This window comes from Alosa sapidissima, chromosome 5 (assembly GCF_018492685.1).
Source record: "Alosa sapidissima isolate fAloSap1 chromosome 5, fAloSap1.pri, whole genome shotgun sequence".
Classification (NCBI taxonomy): domain Eukaryota; kingdom Metazoa; phylum Chordata; class Actinopteri; order Clupeiformes; family Clupeidae; genus Alosa; species Alosa sapidissima.
This window is the reverse complement of record NC_055961.1, coordinates 1,690,001-1,699,041: the sequence shown is the minus strand read 5'-3', so window position 1 is coordinate 1,699,041 and position 9,041 is coordinate 1,690,001. Positions and strand designations below refer to the sequence as shown.

General features: G+C 40.2%; 1 long non-coding RNA gene across 1 annotated transcript; it reads right to left on the bottom strand.

Moving 5' to 3' along the window:
• Positions 1-6,270: 6,270 nt before the first annotated feature.
• On the bottom strand, positions 6,271-8,699 carry LOC121709298. The gene is made up of 3 exons (XR_006031901.1): positions 8,483-8,699; positions 7,609-7,680; positions 6,271-6,857 (listed from the first exon to the last, which is right to left on the bottom strand). It is a non-coding gene; the product is annotated as an uncharacterized LOC121709298 (long non-coding RNA).
• Positions 8,700-9,041: the final 342 nt, after the last annotated feature.

Sequence of the window (9,041 nt, the reverse complement as noted above, 5' to 3'; positions counted from 1 at the left end):
GTGTGTGTGTGTGTGTGTGTGTGTGTCTGTGTGTGTATGTGTCAACCAAAAACGTTGGCACAAATATAACATTACGCCGTGGGAAACAGAACCTGTCACTTGGAATTGGAATCTCCACATGGAATGTTTTAGTTGAAATCTGTCTAATGGCTATAGCCACTGCAATTGTTCTGAGCCACTGATCTATGTTCTTTATAGATCAGTGTTCCGAGCATGCAGCATTTCCTGATAAACCGAAACCTATCAGGCAGGAGCAGAACACAGGGAATGCTTGCGTCATGTGCCTGAAGTGATTGATGTGTGTGTCAAAATGCAAGTGCAATCACCTGAGGTATGACTGGGACGAGTAATGTGGCTTGACAGCAGGTAGCTCTGTTGTGATGGGGACAGAAAGGGGCTCAAAAGCACATCAGCAGCAAGCCTGCTCTCCGTCTGCTCTCCACAGCAGGACGTGTTATTTGGTTTGCAATAAACACAGCAGAACTTTCATTCTTACTCATTAAAATGAGCATGATGACTGACGAAATAAATTCTTATGATGTAGTTTAAATAAACCACTGTTGTCATACAGTTAACAGGCCTGCATTGTAGCACATAAATTCAATATCAAGTTTTTTCCCTATATGTGTGTCTATCTATTTGACCAACAGCAGGAAATAACAGAATATCCAAACGTTTTCAGTAGGGTAGCCTACCATTGTTGCAAAAATCACGTATAAGAAGGTATCCCTTCGATTTCTATTTATTTTCGCATATTCCAACATAAGGAAGCAGCATGAGACTCCCGTCAAAATCGTCATGAGGACATTGCTCCCAAATGGCCCTATCACGTCTTTGAACTGACGTCATGAGGGCGTGTTTTAGCTCGTGCAGCTCGTGGAAGGCAACTGCAAGATCTGTCTGCAGGCTAAGGGTGCATTCAGGGCACTTCGGAATGACAAGGACCTCCCCCATGGCTACTTTGTTTTTCCAACAGCAAGTGTTCATGTGCTTTGCCGTAGGAATGTGTGACAAACACGGATGCCACAACAAAGGTTAAAACATACACTCACTTATCCTAAACAAACAACTGTATTTGCTTAAAATATAGTGTAAGACGCTCGTGAAAGAAAGATATGCAGCTTTTAAGTGACGGAAACGGCAAATTCCCAAGTTCACATTAAAACTGTTGGACATGAAAGGCCACATGGACTACAAACGAACTACAACGTGACGACAAAAGTGATGACGAGCCCCTGACTGGCCCTAACTGGGCAACTCTGTTAGCAAAATCTAGCCCCTAGAGTGTTGGATGTACCTAATTCTGTGTCTAAAGAGATAGACTCTACCTTATTAAAATTTATATGGAGGAACAAACCTCACTACCTAAATAAACGGGTCATGGGCAACTCATATGATCAGGGAGGCCTAAATGTTCTAGACTTTCACTCTTCAAATATCATTTTCAAAGTGAGCTGGATTAAGGATTACGTTAAAAACAAAAACAAGTTGTGGTATTTAATTCCAAATCTTATTTTCCAGAAAGTTGGTGGAATAGAATTTTTGCTCCAGTGTAATTTTGATATTAACAAACTTCCTATTAAACTGTCCAATTTTCATAGGCAGGCACTTTTATGTTGGCTTTTCACCTACAAGCATAACTTCTCACCACATAAACACTTAATATGGAACAACAAACTTGTCAAATATAAAAATAAATCAATATTTAATGGAAAGTGGGTAAACAACAACATTATTTTTATTTCTCAATTAATCAATGTAAATGGCCAATATCTGACTTACAATGAATTTTTAAACAAATTTGCTATCCCAATACATCCCAGAGAATACAGTATAGTCTTTGCTGCACTGCCTGATGTTTTTTTGAGATTGCTGGGTTCTAGAACTCATGAGCAATCAACTCTACAGACAGATATTTTACTGAATGGTATTAACATAAGAAATAGAAAATGTAACAATAAATGGTTAAGACAGATAATACTTCACCCTGTCACACCTCGTTGTAAAAGTTATTGGGATGGCATCTTTGACAATATTCAATGGGATAGGGTTTGGTCTTATTACAATAAATATGTTCTAAACAACAAAATCAAAGAAATGTATTTTAAAATAATCCACTTATTTTACCCCACCAACTCTCTGCTTAAAAGATACAGAGATGATATATCTGACATGTTTGTTTTCTGTGCTTGTGCGCTTGAAACTGTTTGTCATTTATTTTACGAATGTATCTACTCAAGGTTTTTTTGGATAGAATTAGAAAATATGTGTAGTGTTGTGTGCTTGTGCAATGTTACTCTTCAGAAAAAAAATGTTATTTTTTTTAATGAAAATGCAGACATTAATATAAATGTTGTCTTTACGATAAATTTGCTCTTGCCATTGGGAAAATGTCATATTCATAAACGTAAATGGGGGGGAGGGAAACCTTGTTTTGCAGCCTTCAAAAATGAAGTCAAATTCTACATGGACACTATTGTTGGACTCAACAGCCGAAAAGCTGACAGAACTATATGTATATGCTCTGATATTATGTCCTCTTTGTGTTGAATTCTTGTACCCCTATTTGTTATAATTTGTATGGTGATTTTTGTATGTAATAAAAAAAAATTAAAAAAAATCTAGCCCCAGTTTCCGACCTCTGACTCACACATTACTTGACGTGAATGACGCGGAATGATGATGTTTTCACTCGTTGAAAGGTTTTTCCGAAGCCCATGAACACTAGGTAAAACTCCCGCGGTATTTTAAGGTCATGTGACATGGTGTCACGGTGGTAAGTCCCTCCCTATGGTCCCTCCCCGGCTGACAGAAGTCGGGCAGAATTTCTAACCAGCATGCATTGCGTCCATCCCAGTATGCATTGCGTCCATCCCAGTATGCATTTTGTTCAACCCAGCATGCATCACATCAAGTCAGATCTGCACAGATCTGCCTCAAGTCGAACACGCCTATACACGAATCCGGCGAGCGTTCTGTGTGCTGCCATCTTGTGGCGACGCCATTACTGAGCTGTTACTGGTATGTAAACAAACCTCCGTGACAACGCACCTTCAATGACAGCTATAGCCTGGCAGTATGGCTTGTTGGGTTGATGATGTTAGACAGTGGCCTCCGGTCACAGATGAAGGTACAAGCGATCTTACAGATTATGTATGAAAATAGCTTAGAGTAGAGAATGAGGAAATAAAGACATAATTGGGACTAGGTTGATATTATATCTACTTAACTACTGTAGCTAGCTAACGTTAGCAATAACTATGCTAGCTAGGCTAGCTAACGAGGAAACTAAAAATATCTGTCCATTTGGCAACAATAAATAAATGAATGGATATCAAATAAACAAATTCATGTTTTTCATTTGTGACCATTGTTTATCTAATTTTCACATTTCAAAAGGAAAGGGCAAGTACAGCTAACTGCTATCTGTGCAAACCGTATGGTAACGTTAGGCTACCAGACAGGGGCAGTCGGGGTATTTTGTGTATCTCACTTTTTTTTCCCCAACTGGTAATTTTATTGCTGCTATTGGAACAATTGAAAACGGAACATGTTTTCCCACTCGACATTATAAAAGAAGTACTGAGACAGTCGTAAATCGCGGGCTGTTATCCCAGTGGACGCAACGAATCCAATAGGAGGCACTGGCGCAATGCTACCCAGCAACAGCTCAGTAATGGCACAATGCTACCCAGCAGCAGCTCAGTAATGGCGCAACGCTACCCAGCAACAGCTCAGTAATGGCGCAGTGCTACCCAGCAACAGCTCAGTAATGGCGCAATGCTACCCAGCAACAGCTCAGTAATGGCGCAACGCTACCCAGCAGCAGCTCAGTAATGGCGCCCGCGTACTTCCAGTAGTTTCGCCGGGTTTGTGTATAGTTACGGTCACAGCCGGAGTTCCCATTCATTCATTGAAACGTTTTTAATAATTACATACAGCAAAACGAGTGTGCGTCGTAAATTAATGAAGACCATCCACCTACTTAAACAGCTTAAGTATTCTGAACATTGCATATCGTTGTGTAGGCTAATGCTTCAGCGAAATTTAACGGTGTAAGTTTCCATAGTTTACCAACCCATCCCGATCTGTGGCGAAAGTGGTTATGGTTATGGGATTTTGCAGACGAAAGTGGGTGGCAAACATTCGCCGGGATGAATTTAATATAACATCCCACACTAAGCCGTCGTCGTTAGATTTGTGTTGTGCGGTAGGCTAAACTAGGATTTAGCCCGTGAAGTGGAGGAGTTAAAAAAGCAGATGCAGGAATTACGGCTGCAGCGTGGTTTGCAGGATCCGATGAGGATAAGGTTTTACGCTAGGTATGCAAATTGCAATAGCCCAAAGGCCTCCTTACACCATACGATTGTCCAGCGATTTTGATGAGTATAGGCTATCGTTTGAGTTCCTGTTGATATCTAGTGCACTATGGAAAAAACGTTAAAGGAGAATTCCGGTGTGATATTGACCTAAAGTGTATTGAAACATGATACCGAGTGTGAACGTATGTCTCATAGCCCATCTCGGCTTGTCCCCTGCACTCCAAAATCTGGCGCTAGTTAGCCGATGCTACCAACAGCTTTTTCAATAGTGGTGCTTCGGCATCGGGCTAGCCATGCAAATAAATCACTGTTTTACACCCATTTACGAGGCTCAATGTATCTCCACACTTCATTGGTAGACTTCCGAGGGCCCTGACATTTAAAACGAGACATTGAGAACTTTGAAAAAGCACTGGTAGTTTACTTACAAGACGATTTATACAGACAGTATCTTCACGAAGTTTAGCGTTTGCAGCCATCTTGAATTTAGTCACGATAAGTCGAGCAACGAGTAAGAATGAACAGGTATGATAAGGGATCAGATTCCAAAAATAATTCAGTGGAAATGCATGGATTCCAGTTTCTTCCAGTAGCAGCAACTGGAATCCATGCATTTCCACTGAATTATTTTTGGAATCTGATTTCTTAGGTTTCCTAACCCTAGCGCCAGATTTTGGAGTGCAGGGGACAAGCCGAGATGGGCTATGAGACATACGTTCACACTCGGTATCATGTTTCAATACACTTTAGGTCAATATCACACCGGAATTCTCCTTTAAGGCTGTGTTGCAGGTTAACCACCACTGTCGATTATTGCTATAAGCAATATGCAGTCATTGCAAAATCATAGTCCACATCTTTATGTGAGAGGGTCTGAGACTGTCTTTCAAAAATCTTCAAAATCATTTCAGAGTCTTCTGGTATAAGAATGGCACCTACCCCAAAACACCACCCCATAAAAATCTCAACAGAGGATAAACACATACACTAGGCTACCTACTATAATTCGTTGTTATGAGATATGAAGTAAATATTTACAATTAACATTAAATGTATTTTACTCTACTAATAGATTCCCAAGCTATTATCATTTAATGGCCTTCTGGAGACTCATTGAGCCATCAGTCCACAAAATGGTTATAAATCACAAGAGCCAGAGCAGCTGCTAAGAAAAATGAAGAGATGACCCTTTAATAGATAGATAGATAGGTACTTTATTGATCACCAAGGAGAAATGTGTCAGGGGTAGGTGTCAGGGTTAGCTAAACAATGTGTATTATTATAAATCAGCCATTTGGTTCTGTGGATTGAGAGACAAATTTACAATACGATTGCTATGATACACCCTCCTTGGGTCTGTCACCTGAAGTTAGGGCAAATCTCCCAGCAGCTTCCAGCGACTTCCCTGACACACAGGTATCATAGATTGCACCGAATTTAAATGCCAGACTCCATCCTCACTGCTATTGCAGAGTGAAATGACTGTAGTGTTAAGTCACTGCACCATGACAGGCCTGTTCCACATGGTGCAGTGACTTTGGTCTTCTTAGTATATGCAGGGACAGTGAGTGATAAAGAGTTGTTCAAAAGATCAGACTAGCAGAGCTACTCACAGAGGAAATGACAGTGATGGTGGACAAGGGTTTCATAATTACGGACTGTGTAAATTCCAAGGTGTACTGCCCATCGTTTTTGCCCAGGAAGAGTCAGATGGTTGCACATTATGTAATTGCAACTCAAGCCATAGCACATCTCAGAGTACACATGGAGTACACATAATCAGGAGGATACAAGAAAACAAGTTCTTAGCATCATCCCCCTAACCCAAATAGTAAATATAAGCCAAATGTTCACAATGGAATGCCTGTTATCCAATTATCAGAACAAGGCATTAGTGAAGGCCTGGCTTAAATAAATACATACCATCTCAATAAACACATAAATAATGTTACTTGCCATATATTTTTAATGTAAAATTTGATGTACAGTACATACAATATAGTACAACATAGCTCAAAAGTAAAATAGTGGGTACTGTACACATGAATCACATACATACATTTTTTTCACATTGAAAAAACTGCCTATAATATCATTAATATATACATTATTTAGTCTCTTTTACAAATAAAATGTATAACATGTTTGAACCATGGGGTCTGTCATGTCTTTGACTCAAAAACTAGGTGTTGTACAATTTTTTTTTTAGGAGTGTCAGTCGATTACAACAATCATTAGGCCCCTTTGTATAGATTTGTAAAAATGAGCAACAATCATTAGGCCCCTTTGTATAGATGCTGTGCAGGCTGTTGATATGACAGGACACTTCCCTTTTGGAATAACCCGATACCAATCTCTACAAGGGGCTGGTTAGGTCACGAGTGGCTGTTCCTCAATACTGAATCTACTGTATGCCTCTGTTATTCTGAACATGCAGGGATCAGGTAATGGCCAGACCAGGCCTCTGTAGAATCCAGACCTCTGTAGAATCCAGACCAGGCCTCTGTAGAATCCAGGCCTCTGTAGAATCCACTCCTAAAAAATAAATATATATATAAAATAAGGGAGGAATACAACAAATGAAAAAATAGCAGCAACATTATCAATTTTCTCTTATGTAATGACAATCTACACTGTTTTCAGACGACAAAGGTGTTGATGAAAACCTAAGCAAGACTAGCATTTTCCACACAGAAAATTGGTAAGGAGTTAATAATAATAATAATAATAATAATAATAAAGCTTTATTTGTATAGCACCTTTCATACACAGAATGCAGCTCAAAGTGCTTTACATTTGAAGCATGTAACACAATAGTAGTCAGTCAGTCATTATCAATCACTTTTCTTTGCTGTTTATGATATGCTCAGCAACATATCAAAAATATAGAAAATGACGTCATAAGACGTTAATGAGAGCATTGATGAAGAATTGGGCCAATAAGCATAATTGGCAATGTCATAAATGTTGATTGTATGAGCCATTTATATCCACCATTCAGTAAGTCTTACTTATTTGGCTATTACTTAAGCCACTTGGGGGAGAATTGCACTGGGAGTGGCACATGGGATTTAGGTATATCTACAGATGTGGTGATCAATTATGCCTGGACCTAGGATTATTTCCTAGAGGGGGAATCATCTCTAATCAATTAATATTTTTATTTTTTTGAGATGACTATAATTTTAACAACCTTTTTGTTTTTGTTTGTGAAGTGACCTTGGGTGACATGAAAGGCGCTCTAAATAAAATGTATTATTATTATTATTATTATTAATTAACTTACTCCAGTCTGTACCCTTCGCTTTGGTACTGGCTTGGTGAAGACCATGGAGTTGATGGGTCCGGGCGTCACACCCTATCACACAAAAACAATTACTGAGAGTGGGATCACTTCAAATCAAAGCTCTGAAGTGTGCAGTTTGATAAAGCAGGGCCACTATGTGGCTGCATAAAGCAGTACCTGCCACATAGGAACATTTGTTCTGTCATTACCACAGTTGTGGTACATCTGCAAAAGCCTAAACTGCTGAATTCTTAGATCATAGACAAACTTTCTCACCTTATCAATGTTGATTACATTGAACAAACTACCATTACATTAACATTAGGAAACATTGGGGGATGGGGGGTAACTGAACTAATCCCCACTGAATGGGGATGAATACAACTGGAACTTCTGCCTACACTTTAACGGCGTGGCATCTCGGACTTCAGCATAGACCTGTAGCACAATGATCTGACGGCAACTTGCCCTGTCATCCTGTCTTTATTGGACACTGTATAAAACAACAGATAACGTTGTTAGCGTTATGTGTTGCTGCTGTCGCTGTGTATCAACAGCTACGTAACGGCAACACATCCCACAAGTAGCTAGCCTGACGGCGGTTACATGCTACCTTGCGCGCCTTAACGTTAGTTAGGCATAACGTTACAGTTGACAGACAACACTGTCAAAGTAACCTCACTAACGCTAATGTTGTGAATTCAACCTAGATAAAGTATACCGTGTTTACTACAGTGCTACTCAGATAGCATACTCATCATGACACTCACACCGAAAAGATAAACGACCTTTGCTAGATCAATTATCAACCCTCTATGAAGAGACCTAGCTAGCGCTAACATGTATTTAGTCAGTTAGATAATGATGTTCTTACCTTCATAGTTGTGTATGTAAGTGCACATACAGCTGAAAACCCTACTTGGGATCTCTTGCAGGTCCAGGTGGACGTCTGCCATACATATTTTGGGAGCTCTTGAAAGCAGGTGAAAAATAGCTTTCGCCATCGTTCCACCGGAAACAGCTGAGCAGTATTAAGTAGAACGCGGAAGCGATTGTGACTGATTGTGCAAGTAGCCCATTACCTACTTAAAGGTCCTGTGTTCCCTGACGGCCGTTCCGTTGGGCTTACATCACAGAGTGGGTGAAGGGAACACAGCTAGAGTTTGCTAGTTGGTGGAGGGAACACAGCTAGTTTGCTCAGGGAACACAGCTAGAGTTTGCTCAGCATGGCGGAGGGAACACGGCTAGAGTTTGCTAGTTGGTGGAGGAAACACAGCTAGTTTGCTAGTTGGTGGAGGGAGCACAGCTAGAGTTTGCTAGTTGGTGGAGGGAACACAGCTAGAGTTTGCTAGTTGGTGGAGGGAACACAGCTAGTTTGCTAGTTGGTGGAGGGAACACAGCTAGTTTGCTAGTTGGTGGAGGGAACACAACTA